At 41.3% G+C, this 15,773-nt stretch overlaps 1 protein-coding gene across 3 annotated transcripts in view; it reads left to right on the top strand.

Annotated features, from left to right (window-relative positions):
• The first annotated feature begins 24 nt into the window (after window positions 1-24).
• The window catches only part of CTNNA2 (catenin alpha 2), a 486,975-nt gene continuing 471,226 nt past the window's right edge, over window positions 25-15,773 (top strand). For 2 of the 3 annotated variants that reach the window (XM_064653544.1, XM_064653542.1), the window contains exon 1: window positions 25-231. The gene's annotated coding sequence lies outside the window, so the exon portion shown is untranslated. Of the gene's footprint in view, window positions 232-2,665; window positions 2,723-15,773 lie in introns of those variants that run through there. The other variant, XM_064653543.1, reaches the window with a different exon arrangement.

The following is a 15,773-nucleotide window of genomic DNA, read 5'->3' as shown; positions in this document are numbered from 1 at the left end:
TGGCGGGGCGGCCGCGGCTCCGCTCAGAGCCGGGCGAGCGCGGCTCGGGCCGGGGCGGGACGAGGGAGCGACGGACGGGGCGAGGGAGGCGGGGACCGCGCTCGGGAGCCGCGCCGCACACCCGGCCCGTCAGTGACCGGCGCTGCTGGGGAGGAGGAGGAGGAGGAGGTGGTGGTGGAGGAGGCGGCGGCGGCGGCGAGAGATTCTCCCACCCCCACCCACCGAGCTGAGGTGAGGCCAGGGCAAAGCATCCTCCTTTCTTCCCCTCATCCCTTCCTCGCTTTCATCCTTCCTCCCCCCCTCCCGACCTCCTTCCTCTCATCCTTCTTTCCTTATCCTCCTTCCCCCTTATCTCGCCTTCCCCTCATCCTTCCCTGCGCTTCCTGGTCCTCCTTTCCTTTCTTCTCTCCTTAGCCACCTTTCTCCACTCCTCCCCATCCCCCAGGCTCCCTCTCCCCGTGCCCACATTTCGCACCCTCCAGATATAATAATCCTGCCTTTCCCCCCTACCCCCCCCCCTCCGCTTTTCCTTTTTTTAAACGCAATTTTAATTCTCGCTCAGTGGAAGAGGGAAAGAGACGGAGTCGGTCACAGAGATAATCCCCCCTCCTGTAAAGAATGGATTTGAATTAATGGTCATTTTGTGGTGTCTGTATTATGGGAAGAGGGGGATTATATTTAGGGAAGAAAAGAGAGGGTCAAAGGTGTGTTGCTTCACTTATTCATCTATTTACCCACCATCACTTCGAGGTGAAACCTGGCTCCGTATTATCTCAAGTCTTTTTTTATTTTTTGGTATTGTTTAAAATTATCCTCCTTTCTTCAGGCGTCAGAGGTTTCTTCCTCCCTTTTATCCATCCCCCGTGCGTCCCTGTGATTTACGGTCGCTGCTGCTCCGATTGTGTGACCGGGAGCCGGCGGGGAAGGGGCGCGGGGGGCGGTGGGGAGGGGGCTGCGGGCGCCTCCTCCATCCATCCATCCCTTCCCCGCAGGCCTCTTCCAGGGGCTAAGACCTTCCCAACCACCCGCTGCCCATCCCACCCGGAATCCATCCTGAGCGGTGCCAGCTCCCACCAAAGGATGTGCTCCGGTGGCAAGGAGTGAAAGTTTAAAGCGTGGCTTTGTCTCTCCGTGGATGGCGAGGAGCTGCGTGGATGTCGGCGATGGCCAAAGTGTCTCTTGGCGTGGCTTCTGGAGTGGAAGAAGTTTTGCTCAGACATGGTGGTGGTGGGGATCTGGGGCTTTCCCTGGCTGCCGTGCCCACTTGGGAATTGGCGTTGTGGATGCATGTGCTTAGGGGAGCGTCCACACGCGGGGGGTTTGGGAGAGAAACTTTTCCATCTTTACGATGGGGGTGCAGCCTGAGGAGAAGGCAGCAGGCACTTGCCTCTCTGCAGGCTGGAGGGGTGAATGCACTCCCTCGTGTGTGATGCCTGGCTTCTTTTTAGGTGATGCTCTGTCAGTTGGTGGTTGTATTTCTCTCCCGTGCAATGGCAGAGCATTTATTTCATTGTGAGTGTGTTTCGGACAATTTCAGCCTTTTTGAGCTTCCGTTTGCTGAATTCAAAGTTAGTTTGTGCTTTGCCAGGATGGATGTGTTTCACCCCCCCCCCCCGTTATTTTAGAAATCTATAGATACCACAGCAGCCAATGCTACAGCAAAACGATGAGCCTGAATATTTAACAAGAATGCTATATATCATCTTGGCACGTATCCCCAAAAAATGTTAATTCTGTGAACTTGTCCAGATTGCAGTGAATGCTGTGTGTTTGGGAGTATGAGGTAGATAAGGAGCATAAATAGGGGCAGCTCAAATGATGCTGCTGATGCAAACACCAGATTTTCCTGTCTCTGTGGCTGTTAGGATGCTGCTGGTTTTCCTCTTTACCTGTAGCGCCTGTGATTGATATAATGCATCGTATCAGGCTTTTTATACTCCAGGTCAAACAGAATTCTTTCTGGAGGAGAAAAAGTACTGACCTGAAGGGTGAAGTTCTGCACTCAATTGTGTAAATGCTTGTTTACAGAAATACCACCTCAGCTGGGTACAAGATAGCTGTAATTCCATTAATGGGCTCTGCTGATGACAGAAACCTCCACAGGAAAGCTCCAGTGTCACTTGAGCCCTCACATGGAAATACAACTGTAATTCATGCAGATTTTCTGAAAGCTCTTTTAATATTAATGTTGAGCGTGCATGGTACAACCAACATGCCTTTGAAGCCCTGAAAACCAAGAGTATTTGTAGACTGAGTCTTTAAAGCCAGAGGAAGCAATTAGATCTTCTGCTCTGACCCCTTGACTGTTGTAGTCAGTTGGATTTTATCCAGTTACTTTTAAATGCAATAACTTGCATTTGGCTGAAACGTGTTTTCCAGAAAAATTGGAGTTTTGATCGGAAGACTGTAAGAGGTGGAGAATCTGCTGTTTATTAAGTTATTTGGCTTCAGCTTCCAGTCACTGGCTACTGATGTGCCTTTCTCCACTATGCTAAAGAACTCCAAGTATTTTCTTACCATGGAAGTATTTATCAGCTGTAACCCAGTGTTCCCTCTCTTCTCTACTTGAAAAAGCAAGTGAACTAAAATTCTTTAAATTTGTCACTGCATGCATTTTCCTCAAAACTCAGTTTCTGGGGATTTTTTTTTTTTTCCAGAGCCACTTTTTTCAGCATTTTTGTGAAAAGAGGAGCGTGCCAACACCTTGTCTCAGGAGTGTTTTGTGAGTTTAAATATTACCCCTCTAGTGTTACTCTGCTGTTTCTACATCACATATACATATTCAACCTTCATTTGCAGCCCTGCATTTTGATGTCCTTTTCTCTGGGTGCTCTCACTGTGGCAAACCCTTTGCAGGACTGATTCTTTCCGCAAGAGTTCACCATTCCATAGACTGACATGTGTTTCTTAATAGTGGCTTTATAACTTTGTAGCTGGCTTTTTTATATAATGTTTTGTTTCTAGAGTTAGTCGAATATACCCACCACTCCTGATGGCTTTTTGTAACTGATTTATCTCTGTCAATTTACACTTGTGCAAATCATGTCACTATTGATCGTGTAGGCTTGCAAATGAAAAGGTGTTTTGTGATAGTGGCTCCACCTTTGGGGAACTCCATGTTACTCTGAGTTATGTTGTGATGAGTTCTTCTCAAAAGCTGGCTTTTTTTTTTTTTCTTTTGAGATATCACTTAACCAGTTCTTCACCAGTTTAATTGGTGCTGTTTTGCTGTCAGGCTTTCATGGAATACTGCATCAAGTGCCAGAGAAGTTTATACACACAGACATGTATTTTTGCCAGTTGGAGGTATGAGTTGTATCAAAGAATAAAACCACATTCATTTTAGAAAATCAATTTTCATTATTTTACTTCCCATTATTTGTTATAGAGCTCTGGTGTATTAGTACCCCATATAATTTTTCTTACATTTTTGTTTTATTTAGGACTGACATAGTTCTAACCTTCTTATAGCTGCAACAACTGTCTCACTGAGTCTTTTAGAGCATGGCTGTAACATAAGTGTTCATTCAGACTTCTGCAATTTCCCCAGGATTTTCAGAATTCCTAAAAATTCATGTCAGTGGGACAGACGTCTTGGACACTTCTGAGAGAGCTTTTCTGTGGTGACCTTTGGTTTTGCTACCAAAAATGTTTATTGTAAAATAATGTTGTTTTAGCGTTGTACTTGTAGTGGGATGATAATTAATACTCTCATGAGGTACCAGCAAATCCTCCCACTTCCTTACAAATGCAGAATTACTTGTTGAATATATTTGCCCTTGTGCACTGTTAGTGGAGCTCAGAGTCCCTGTTTAACAGCACACCTGTGTGAGGGCTAAGATTTCTTTGTTCCCACAATTCCCCCTCCCCTTGTATTTTTCCTGTTGCCAAGAAATGTCATCATCCTCACCTATCAATTTTTTACACCTACTGTTTCAAAAAGTTTGGAATTTGCTATCCCATAACACTTTTCTTCCTGCTACATATGACTTCTTACTTGTAATTGCAGCATTTATTGAAATCTGTTTTGTGGCTAAACTTTGGTAGTTATGACTATGCCTTCCAGGTATTACACGCTGTCTGAACACACGAGTATGAGATTCTTTGTTTTTAATGTGTACAATGACAGAACCACAACATTTCTTACATTTCAGATGAGTAGGCTTTCCTTTCAGTGTAGCATGTTTCAAGGCTCGGCTAAAGAAAGTGAAACTCTTTATTTATTTGCTCCATGGTTTGTCCATAGGTGGTACAAGGTGTAGGAATACTTTGAGTTTAGATATAATACTAAATGGTTGTGGAAAGATGAAGGGCAGTTATACAGAAATAATAACAGAATCACTGGTTTGGGTTGGACGGGACCTTAAAGACCATCCAGTTCCATGGGCAGGGGCACCTGCCACTACCCCAGATTGCTCCAAGACCCATCCAGCCTGGCTTTGGACACTTCCAGGGATCCAGGGACAGCCACAGCTTCTCTGGGCAACCTGTGCCAGGGCCTCACCTCACAATAAAGGATAAGTAAATAAATAGTACAATATACAGCTGGAAATAAGAAGGGCAGCACAGAGAAATAAAGAGTAACATCACTAACCTGACAGTGATTCCTGATAGGAATTACAGTGGCATGCTTAGGACATAACTTGATTGGGGTCTTTGTGGCTCAGGTTTATGGGAATTGTTCCCTTAAAGCTGATTTGAGGTGAGATGCAAGAAGAAGATACAAAAAGAGCAGAATTGGAAGGGAGGGTGAAAGCGACGAAAAGGAAGTTGTGTTTCAGAGCCAATTCCTGACTGAGATAAACTTGTTTATTTCCTATAAACACCACAACTGCTACACGTGTTAGGATACAGTGTGCCAGCTGACCAGGGAGAGCGTTCCACAGGCACAGCTTCCATCCCTGCAGGCTGCAGGAAGCAGAAGCAGCTGAGACTCATTCCTTGTGGAGCTCCAGTATTGATGGGTGAGATCCTCCATGTGGATCAACAACACCTGGACCTGACTGGGACCAAACTGATTCTGAGTCTGGCACGCCTTGAGCAGTGGTGGAAACTAAAAAGACTGAAGTGTTTAAGAGTGTTGTAACAAAGCTGAAGAAATGACAACAAAGAACAGAAATTAGGTTTTGGTCTATTAAAAGAAGTGGCTGTTAAGTAAGTTAACAACAGTGTACAGTTCTGCACCCCCAGTGTAAGGAGGACATGGACCTGTTGGAGCTTTCTCCAGACTTTTCCAGAGGAGGGCAAGAAGTTGATAATGGGACTAAAGCATCTTCCCCGTGGAGACTGGCTGAGAACACTGGAGGAGAAGTTTGTGTGGAGACCTCACAGCACCTTCCAGTGCCCAAGGGGCCTATGGGGAAGCTGGAGAGGGACTCTTCATCAGGAACTATAGAGATAGGACAAGGAGTAATGGGATTGAATTGGAAGAGAGGAAATTTAGGTGAATATATGTAAGAAATTGTTCTCTGTGAGGGTGGTGAGGCCCTGGCACAGGTTGCCCAGAGAAGCTGTGGCTGCCCTATCCCTGGAAGTGTCCAAGACCAGCGTGGATGGGTCTTGGAGCAACCTGGGCTAGTGGAAGGTGTCCATACCCATGGCAGGGGGGTGGAACTGGATGGTCTTTAAGGTTCCTTCCAACCCAGAGCATTCCATGATTCTGTTGTATGATTCTATATTAGCCTTGTATTCCAGCTTCTTATTGTCTTACAGGAATTCATAATACATTTAAGTATATCTCAGAGTGATGAAACTATTGTGTGGAGTCTTTGGTTGGGCAGGCTCAGCACTCTAGAGATGTAAATGAGTTTGGTATCAGGTTTCTGGATAAAAGCTCTACATCGCAGGTTTCTCAGCGTTTCCTCAACATCCTACATGAGCCTCTGAGAGAGCAGTGATGTCTGTTTGCAAACAGCGTTTGTATACAAACAGGCGTTCTTGAAAGTTTACAAACATTAGGGTGGGTTGGAGTCATATTTACATGACAAAAGATCGGCTGCTCAATGACGTTAAATTGTTGTTACCATCACTTACCAATACAGTTGGTTCAAAGGCAGGGTTTTCGTGCTCCTGGTGTTTAGAGTACTTTTTTATTTTGACATGGAACAAATAGGTGAATCTTAAAATTCCCAGCAAAATAAAAATTCCTTCCCCTGGTGGAACTATCTGCGCTCCCCACCATCCCCACCGTATACATTTTATGTTTCAAATATCTTGTGCTGTCATCAGACAAAGCATTTTGGCTTCGTAGGGAGCAGGAGGGAAGCTTTTCCATAGTTTTTCCTCGGTTGTGTTAAGAAAGCACACCTTTCCTTAAAGTACTTTAACTGTGCTGAATCAGCGTTTTCTGATAGCAAGGCTTTTTTTTTTTTTTTTCCCTTTGGAATATTTTTTGTCTAGCAGTGCTTTTCACCCCTTGCATTAGCATTCTGGGACAGAAAACAGGGGAGAAATGTTTTCAACATTGCTGCAGAGAACTGCCCAAGTTTTCAGGCTTCTTAAGTAATGAGAATTATTCAGTGAAGTGAAGCTGAATCCTGTAACAATAAGAACATCTCACAGGGTTTGCATCTGAGAGGTAAGAATAAATGCTAGATTTTGCAGTTATTCAAAAGAATTTCTGTGTTTAGAGTATTTGAAAGATATTTTTATAGATGTTCCAATCTGCTGTTATCTCTGGAGTTTTAAGTAATTATTATGTGACATTTCTTTCTCCTGTGGACTTGTCCTTTTCTTTGAAGCTGTGTATTTTAAAAGCAAGCATATGTTACAATATGCTTCATGTAGACAAGAATATTAAAACAGAAGACAATTTGAATGTAAGTGGAGCTTGAATTCAGAACACCCTCTTCTGAGCAGAAAGTGGAAGTGGTTTCAGCCAGGGGAGGCTCCCACTTGCCCAGGTGACTTCTGCAAATGGGGCTTAAGCTTTTGAGTTACTTAAAGCTTCTAAATGGATTAATTACTTGACCCTTTTCTACAACTAATCAACCTTATTTTTTAATACTCTGTTATTTACTAACAAAAGCCACTCCTCTGTATTCCACTGAATGTGCCTTTATGGAAATTCTCCATTAAAGCCCATTCAGCACAGCAGGGGCAGCTGAATCTCTCAGTTCTCTGAGTTGTGCTTATAAAGAAAGGGTCAGTTGGAAATATTCCTTATGTTTTAAATAAAGAGATTGTGTCCATCCTGTGCAGAGCTGAGAAAACCACTTTTATCAGTTCTCTAAATCTTGTCAAACATCAAAAGTAACTCCAAGAGGCTTCTTCCTAGAGATTTAACTTTCAAGTTAGATTGTGGAGTAAAACACTAAAACAATGGAATAAAATTTTAGTAAGCATTAGATCTATTTCTATTGCAGTATCATTGTGTCAGGAGCAATAGTTGTGTCCTTTCCAGAGAAACCCCATTAACAAACATGAATAAAATCTTTCTAAAAGAGGCATAAAAATTATTTGCAAACAAAACTCGCTCAAACAGTCTGAGACAGATGTTTTTATCTGATTAGATTTTTTTTTTCTCCTTTGCTGCCTCTAGAAAAGCATTTTGTTGTTTGCTTCTTGGTATAGTGAGATTTCCTCTTTCAAGCTGTTGTGTAAATTTGCATCAATTTGGAGACTTTTGTAAATAAATAGTTTTAAGTAAGTGAATGAATACAAATTGATAGAGAATGGGTGTGATGTTCTCTGTCATTAAAGACTAACTTTCTAGACTATTTATTGAATGGTCTTTCCTTCTGATAAAAAATATGACCAGCTGTGATAATTTACTCGTAGTTAATTCTTCGTGGTATTTATTGAGAAACTTTGAATATAGGACTCAAATATTCTTTTTTCCCCTACATCTCTGTAAAAAATCATATGATGAAAATGGTTATTTCAGCTTTTCCCAAAATAGAAAAGGATTGATTTCTAACTTTTTGCATCGGGACAGAATATTTAAGTAAAATTAATTGTGTCATCTGTGCTTGGTTTTCACAGAGGATTTATCAAAATGCTTCTTAAATGGTTATCCCGTGGTTACATATGTTGATTGATTAGATTACAAAAGACTCTTCAGCCTCTCAAGGAAAGGTATAAAATAGATAACAACTAAAATTTGAAGTGAGAAAAATCCAGGGTAAGTAGGAGAATAGTTCTTCCATTTGTAAAATATAGGAAAGGTGGTTGATTTAATTCTTGCAATTAAAATCCACAAGTGATTCTTAAAAATAAAGTTACAGAGTGGCAAAGAAACAACTGCCATACAAGTGCCATTTGTTATCCTTTTTTTCCCTTAGTGGGATCAGAGTGAGAGACTCATATATTTTTATTGCAGCACATGAACTCCTTTCTAGTTCTTACACAGATAGTCCTGAGTGCTCACTATAATCAAGTCAGAAATGCAAATTCAGAATTACAGCTGCTTAGTCTAATTTTAAACGTATCTATTATCTCTGTAATCTCCATTCCCAGTGCTCAGATGCCACACAGAAATACTTCTGAGGAAAAGAAATTGTCAGGAAGCCCATGAATGAAGGAGGATGAGGCAGTGGAGGGATAGAATTGGAATAAATACGCTCCAACAAATATTCTGGTTGTCTGGGAGCACTGGGCAGAGACTACAGAGAGGTGTCCCTTGTCTTTGGGTCAGCTGCCTGTGCTTTCCCTAAAATTCAAGCCTGTTTCAATCAGCTGATAAAGTGTTGTGGACTTTTGGTCTTGCTAAATGCTGTTACTGGGTCACATCTGACATCCAGCAAGAACAGGAACGTGAGAAAAAAAGAAAAAGAAATGAGAAAAACTGTTGCTATCTTATGATTCAGCTTTACCTGCATGGCTTAGGGAGAATTCTGTGCATGGCTAAGGCAGCAAACTCAACCCCTGGATGCTCTAATTTGCTCTTGCACACTAATTGCATCCTTGAACAAAGATTTTTTCTTTTATACTCAGATTCTAATCCTTGCATTCAGGTCTGAGCCCAGGAGATAGTGGGTCAATGCAGTTGAATGTTTGTGTGCCTCAAACCTTATATACATTTTATCACTCCCCTGTATGCTTTCCTCATCTTCTAAATAACTTAAATGCATTTCCAGAGCACTTTCTACAGCCGTATAAATACTTTATGTCTTTGTTTGTTCTAATTCTGTATTTACCCACCAACTGTATTTTGTTTACAAATTCAGCCTAAGAACTAGAAAATGTCTGGGCTATCTGTGTTCAGTATTTACCTTCACTTGGCAGGGTAAGAAATAGCATTTTGTTATTGTTTTTAATTATATTTAATATATTTCATTATAATTTCCTTAATGTGATCAGGGAAACTATCACCTTGCTCCTTGCAGAGTCTTTTTGGAATGCCAGCCAGAGGTATGGTATGGTCCCAGGTGATCTCAAATGCTGCAGCACAACCTAATTTGCATGACAGAGTGGTATAGAAGCATACATTTTGTGCAAACATAGCCAAAAAGCCTTCAGAATTAATGTCTTGAAGTAGTTGAGAAAGCTGAGTGACTGTAGTAGCCATGGTAACTTTTTTCCTCTTGCTTTTAAGTAGAAACCTCGCTGATTAGGAGGCTTCATGTGAGCCTTAAGCTGGGGAAAACTACAAATTTGGTGGCAGCAAAAGAAAAAATCACAAATAACTGGACAGATTCAACACATGGGGGGCAGTGGATTGGATACAGAAATAGTAGGCTTGCACACACATTTAGGTCGAGAGCTGTAATTATGACATAAATGCTTTTTCTGAGGCTCCACACTCCAATTTCTCCTTGTTTGCTCGAGTTTTAGGACTGTTTTGGCTTGACCTGTGCTGTAGTTGCAGGTATCCTTTAGCTCAGATGCTGCCAGACACTGACTTTGGGCTGACAGATCCTTGCAAGCTTGATTTCATCCTAGGGGTGGAGTCAGCTTAACTTTATTTTAATTGTTTTATGGCTTTTGGGTTCATGGGAATGATGCTGAGATGCACTGACAACATGAGTGTGTTCAGGTCTCCTGTCATCTTAATGAGTTTATTTTTGCTGGGTGGTTGACAGTCAGCCAAAAGAAACCAAAAAAAAAAAAAAAAAGATTACATAGCCCTAGAACAGCTTCTTGGCTGGTTTTCCATAAAAAGATCAGTCAGGAAGAAGGGGAAACACTATAGATAAATATTTTGAATATTTCCTTTTTTTTTTTTTAAATCAGTTTTCCATGATGGTGTAAAAATTGGGATCTCTCATTTTTTGGCTCTCTCTGCTTTTTCACTCTCACGCGTTGGAGGTGGTGTGAGGTCCAGTCTGTTGCCCTGATATCCAGAAGAAAGGTTTGTCCTACCCTAAGGATGCTGCAGGATTTGTGATGTCTAAAGCCTTTCCTGATCAACCTCTGGGGAGATAATCCACAGTAATTAAATATTTCTTGAAAGAGGGCGAGAGTGAGATGGACTGTGATGATGAGGACAGGGGTGGATCAGAGCAATCAGTGTTTGGTTACACAGAAGGAGCAGCTTCTGAGGAAGGACTGAAAATCACAATTCCCCAGGGAAATGCCGTAAGAAGTTTATCAAAGGCAAGTGCTGGATCCTGCACCTGGGACAGGACAACCCTGGAGAGACTGAGGAATGAGACCTGGGAGTCCTGGTCAAGGGCAAGCTGAATATGAGTCAGCAACACCCTCAGGCACATGGTGGGATTTTTGGGGTTCTCCTGTGCAGGGCCAGGACTTGGACTCAAAGATCCATGTGGGTCCTTTCCAGCTCAGGATATTCTATGAAAGAAGACATGGGAGTTTAAACATTTCAGATGTGCTTGAAATTAGTGATGTGGGTTGGATAGTTTTTATCTCCAAAATTTGGAGTGACCTCATCCACTCCCCTCTTGGCTGTGCTGGTTTGGATGTTTCTCTTTCTTTGCTGTTCTTCATTAAGAAGTTCTTTTTTGTTGGGGTGATAGCGAGATCCTGTGAGTGAAGAAAGAATTTTGAAAGCACTCCTTAAAAAATGTATTTTTAATGATTTCCACCTGGCTTTAATTAGAAATTGCTAAAGATGCTCAGAATGGAGGTCACCTCTTGGCCATTACAGCTCAGGTGTAGGGAATACAGGCAAAGTGTAGCTGCTGAGGGACACAGGGATGCACAGGAAGACTTTTAGCAGCTTGAAGTACTTGGAGATCCTTTAATGAAGAGGAAAATATGTAAATACAAAAAAAAAAAAAAAGGCATTGTGTTTGAGCAGACAAACCTTCTTTATGCATTAAAATAAAAGTAAAGCACTCATTGAATCTTAGCTCTGGTCCCCACATAATCCTCCTTTTGCAGTAAATTCAGTGCCTCGAATGTGAAATATGTTTCTCCAATTTCAAGAAATGTACAAAACACGAGGAACACTTAACAAGGACTGAGGAGAAAGATTTATTTTACTGGGAGCCTCTTCCAGCGTTACAGATGGTTTCTGGCTGTCTGGTCTAAGGGACTGGTTTGGGTATTCAGATTATGCAAGATTAAATCCTTGATCCTTTGAAATTAATTACAGAATTTTCATCAGTGTTACAGAGCTCTTACCCAACACTTTTGGAGCTGTTTCTGCCTTTGGCACTGGACTTGTGTCCGTGTCTCCTGAGTGTAGCAGGAGCCAGTCCTGTGTGCTCTTGCAGTGATCAATAAATTGCTTAAATCTCTGGAAAATTCAAATACCTCTCTGTGTTACCTTCTAGACTGTTGTCAGTACTGATTGTGTCTGTTACCATGCTTCAGAAAGCAAATGATTTATGTGAGCAGGATTTTTTTTTACCATTTTAACATTAAAAAAAAAAAAGTAGCAGTAAGTGTCCAATAGATCAGCTCTTCTTCGCATCTGATTCCTCAGTTGCTGTAAATAAACAATACCTGCTGCTCAATCCTTCATTTTAATGAGCTGGTTTTTTTGTTGTTGTTTTGATCTAAAGGCTGCTTTTCCTCAGAAGTGAGAAACGTTATGTTGGGCCAGTTGAAGAAAACATTGCAGGTGAATTCAGTTCCCTAAGCATGGTGGAAACACCTTACAGTCTTCAGCTTTGCTCTTCTGTGAGGTCAGAGGTTTCCAGAAGGTCCTCTGCCATATCCATCCCTGCTGGTTTTCTTCTGTGCAACATCCTGGGTTCATCTCAGTGCCAAAACCAACCCCAAACATACCAGCACTGAGCTACTTGATGAGTTTAACTGTATTTCTCCCAAAATGTGGGTGGGAGGGTGCCCTGGGAGGAACCACAGCTCGGGGTTAACCTTTAGTGTGGCAAAGTACATGAAATAATGATGAAATTTGGTGGCAGTCCTGACAGTTTGGAGATATTCTGCCTTAGTGGAAATAGAATTACAGATGTTGTCTTAGATGATGTGTATTATAGGTGTGTGTATGTCATATGCAGAATACTCTGTATGATGAATCTAAATTAATTGTGGGTCTGTGTTTCCAAACACAGAGAGTACTGTGGGAAAAATTAGAAGATGAGTTGCAAGGTATGTCAAGGGCAGTGATCACAGTCAGTGTGTTAGAAAGGTTTCATTATTTGTTTCTCCAAGGAAATTTTGGTGTCTGAAGAACAACTCTTGCGTTTTTTCACTTTTGGATCCCACTAAATAAAATAGAAGGATTTGATGGAGGTGTGTGATCACTTCAGATTTCTTCTGTCACAAATAATGTGCAGTCTTTGCACATGTTTAATCACCATCAAAGAAGGTGTTGGGTTTTTAGCCATATTTATCAAGGTTCTCTCATTTCAAAATGGAAAGCAAAAGATTCACTACTGCTTTCTGCTGGAAGGTGTCCCTGCCCATGGCAGGGAGTTGGAACCAGATGGTCTTTAAGGTCCCTTCCAATGCAAACCACTCAGTGATTCTATGATTTTATTTCTTTTAAAGGAAGTGTTTTGTTGATTGTCATTCCTAAAATTCAGCCCAAACTTCAGTCTGAGAAGTGTGTGTCCATCTATTTCTAAATAATTTAGTGCAAATGATGTGTCGGCAGTATTTTTAAAGTTACGACCATTTGAATGAGTTAAAATTGAGTATTGCACAATACTATGAAAAAGATGAAAAATTGAAAGCCTTATTTTTTTATTATAATAAATTATGTGTCCTTCAGGTGATTTCCAGGTATCTTATGTGTTAAGGTAAGGAACGCTTCCCCTGCTGAACTCTTTTTTTGCTGTTAGGTTCTTAAGCCAAAGGAAAAAACAGTTTTCAAGAGCTGTATTTCTGTGAAAATTGTTATGAAATGCCATTCACTGTAGTGAGGCCTCAGTAAAATGTAATCTATTATTCCCTGTGTTTTATTTCAAGACTGTGGGGAGATGTGTCTTTTGCTCCACACTCAGAGTTGCTGCAGTCCAACGTTTGCTGTCCTGTTGCTATTTTCGTTCCTGCTTTTTGTGGTGAAGGCTTGTGATTTCATTAACAGCTATTTTAAAACCTGAGCAACCTGACAGAGGGCTAAATAGAGCATAATTCTGTTTCCCATGTAGATAAGCAGAGCAACACATGAATAAAGATCAGCTTGGCCTCCCCTCCACGCTTCACAGGCCTCCCGCGTGGCTTTGGGAGCCTTGGGGAAATGGGCCATGTTATCTTCAATTTTAGAAATAATTAACATTACTTTAATCCAAAGTGCATTTCTAGATTAGTTTGTAAATTAGAATAGTTGTGGTTCTTAATATTTTCTTCTTTTGTTGTTGTTTTTGTCTGTGTTTCTGGCTTCCTTCAGTGGGAAGCCACGCACTGAGCGAGGGAGTTTAAAACAATTTTCCCAGACTTTGCACTTGTGTTAGGTTGTGATAACCCTTGAAACCCAAACTTGTTATCTTATATGTTAACTCCACCTATGGCTTCCAAAAGTCATCTTTGTCACACACAGCATCACAGCACAGGGCCTTGTTTGTCCTTTGGATTAAGGAATAATGATTAAATTACACATGGTTTTGTGATCCTTATTTTTCCAGCCTGAAGGATGGTGTGGTGACCTTATGTTGACACTACAGAGAATGTGGGCTTTGTTAATGAATTCGAGATCTGCCCCTGAAGTTTCAACCAGAGGCACTTGTCCCTACAACACCACCTTTGTTTTTTGGGGTTATCACTGTGACATCTGTCCTGTTGCTACATGAGGTGCCATGTGGTAGCACTTATTCTCCTTGTATTCATTTGATGTGATTTGCTTAATATAAGAAAACAAGCCCGTGCTACATTTATTTTTAAGTGAAGAGAAAAAAATTACTTTCTCTGGAAGGACGACAATGAGCTGTTTATTACCACAAGCTGTGCATTTTATTTTCTTTTACTTAGAAAGCAGTGATTTGTCTGAGTTTTTGGAGTGGTTTTTAAGTGAATAATGATATAAGAGCCTTCTTACTTGAGGCTTCTTATAAATGCAGTTATTTATATGAGGAAAAATTGTTCAAGCGTGGATTATTTATGCGGAGGAGAAAACTGGCTCTGGATTGATGTAATTTTTCTTTCCCATCTGCTCTGAACGACTTTGTTGTCTCTGTACAGTAAGTGCTTGCCTACAACTTTGTTTTAGACACTTAGGAGCTCCTGGTACTATTTTCCTTAATAAAATGAACGGATTCAAACATCACCTTTTGTTCTTCAAGGCAAACTTTGTTCTCTCTTGGCTTCAAAGAAGTGTTGTGGCCTTTCCCCTTTCATTTTAGGCAGCCCTGGTTTCATCGTGCACTTAAAAAGTAGAACTGAGATTTTGGGTTTTTTTCTTGGTCTGGTGGTATTGGTCTGTTCGGTTTTTTTTTCTTAATTTTTGATGTTTTTCTTTCCTCCACAACAGCTGAGAGATGGATGAGAAGAGTAATGCACTTTGCCCCCCACCCCCTTTTGATTTCACTTTTAATACCAGTCCCCTCCTAAGATGGTCCAGTCTGGACTCAGCCTCCTGAGTGAACTATGATGTCAATCCACTCTGTTTAGCCACCAGATTCTTTCAATATTGGTAATTCTGCCACTGGGAATGTGCAGTTGTAGGCAAAAAGAGCATCCAAGCGGCCTTCCTAAAGCATTGTTAATTGTTGACAGTAAAGAAAGATGGGGAGGATTTTATACCAATAAAGATCTTTCCTACCTACAGCCAAGAATGACCTAATTTTATTTTTTTTTTTAGGTACACCAGCAGGATGTATCTGTAAACAGTTTCTAAGCAACAGCTCCCTGTCCTCTAGAAAGAATGTCACATTTTATCTGGGTTTTACAGCCCTTCTGCCCAAATCTGTGCCCTGATTAGAGAGAGGTTGGAGGAGCCTTGTCAGCAGTGATAGTTCTCCTCTGTTCTAGTACTACCAACCACCTACAGCTCACTGAGGTGTTGGAAATTAAATCACTGTCTCCTTTGTTGTTGGTTTCCCAGCAGCTTTGCTGTTGCAGTCCAGCACTGAATTATTTCTGTGCAGCTTCATAAACATTCTGTAATGATCAAAGAACCCCTATTTCTACTTCCATTTAAATCCAAGAGGTGACAAACCAGAAAAACTTGAATAATTATTATTTTTTTTAATGATTACATGGTTTGAACTGGTTTCAAGGCAGAAACTGAGTTTTCCCCACAACACGATAGAGACCACACAGGTCTCTATTTTCACCAAGACTGTCTCAGATTGGAGTAATTCAGAGGTAAAGAAGATGAGACCCTTTTGCTATCAGATTTTCATTACCTGGGAGCAAGCAGCTCAGGTGACCAGTTTTCTGAGACTTACCTGCATTAAGCACTGTCAAATAATTTGCATCTAGAGGTCAAGCTCTAGTAACTGCCTAAGAAAGAGAGACAA

This window comes from Pseudopipra pipra, chromosome 4, assembly GCF_036250125.1.
Source record: "Pseudopipra pipra isolate bDixPip1 chromosome 4, bDixPip1.hap1, whole genome shotgun sequence".
In the NCBI taxonomy this organism is placed as follows: Eukaryota; Metazoa; Chordata; class Aves; order Passeriformes; family Pipridae; genus Pseudopipra; species Pseudopipra pipra.
The sequence above is the reverse complement of the archived record's forward strand: the minus strand, read 5'-3'. Positions and strand labels throughout refer to the sequence as shown.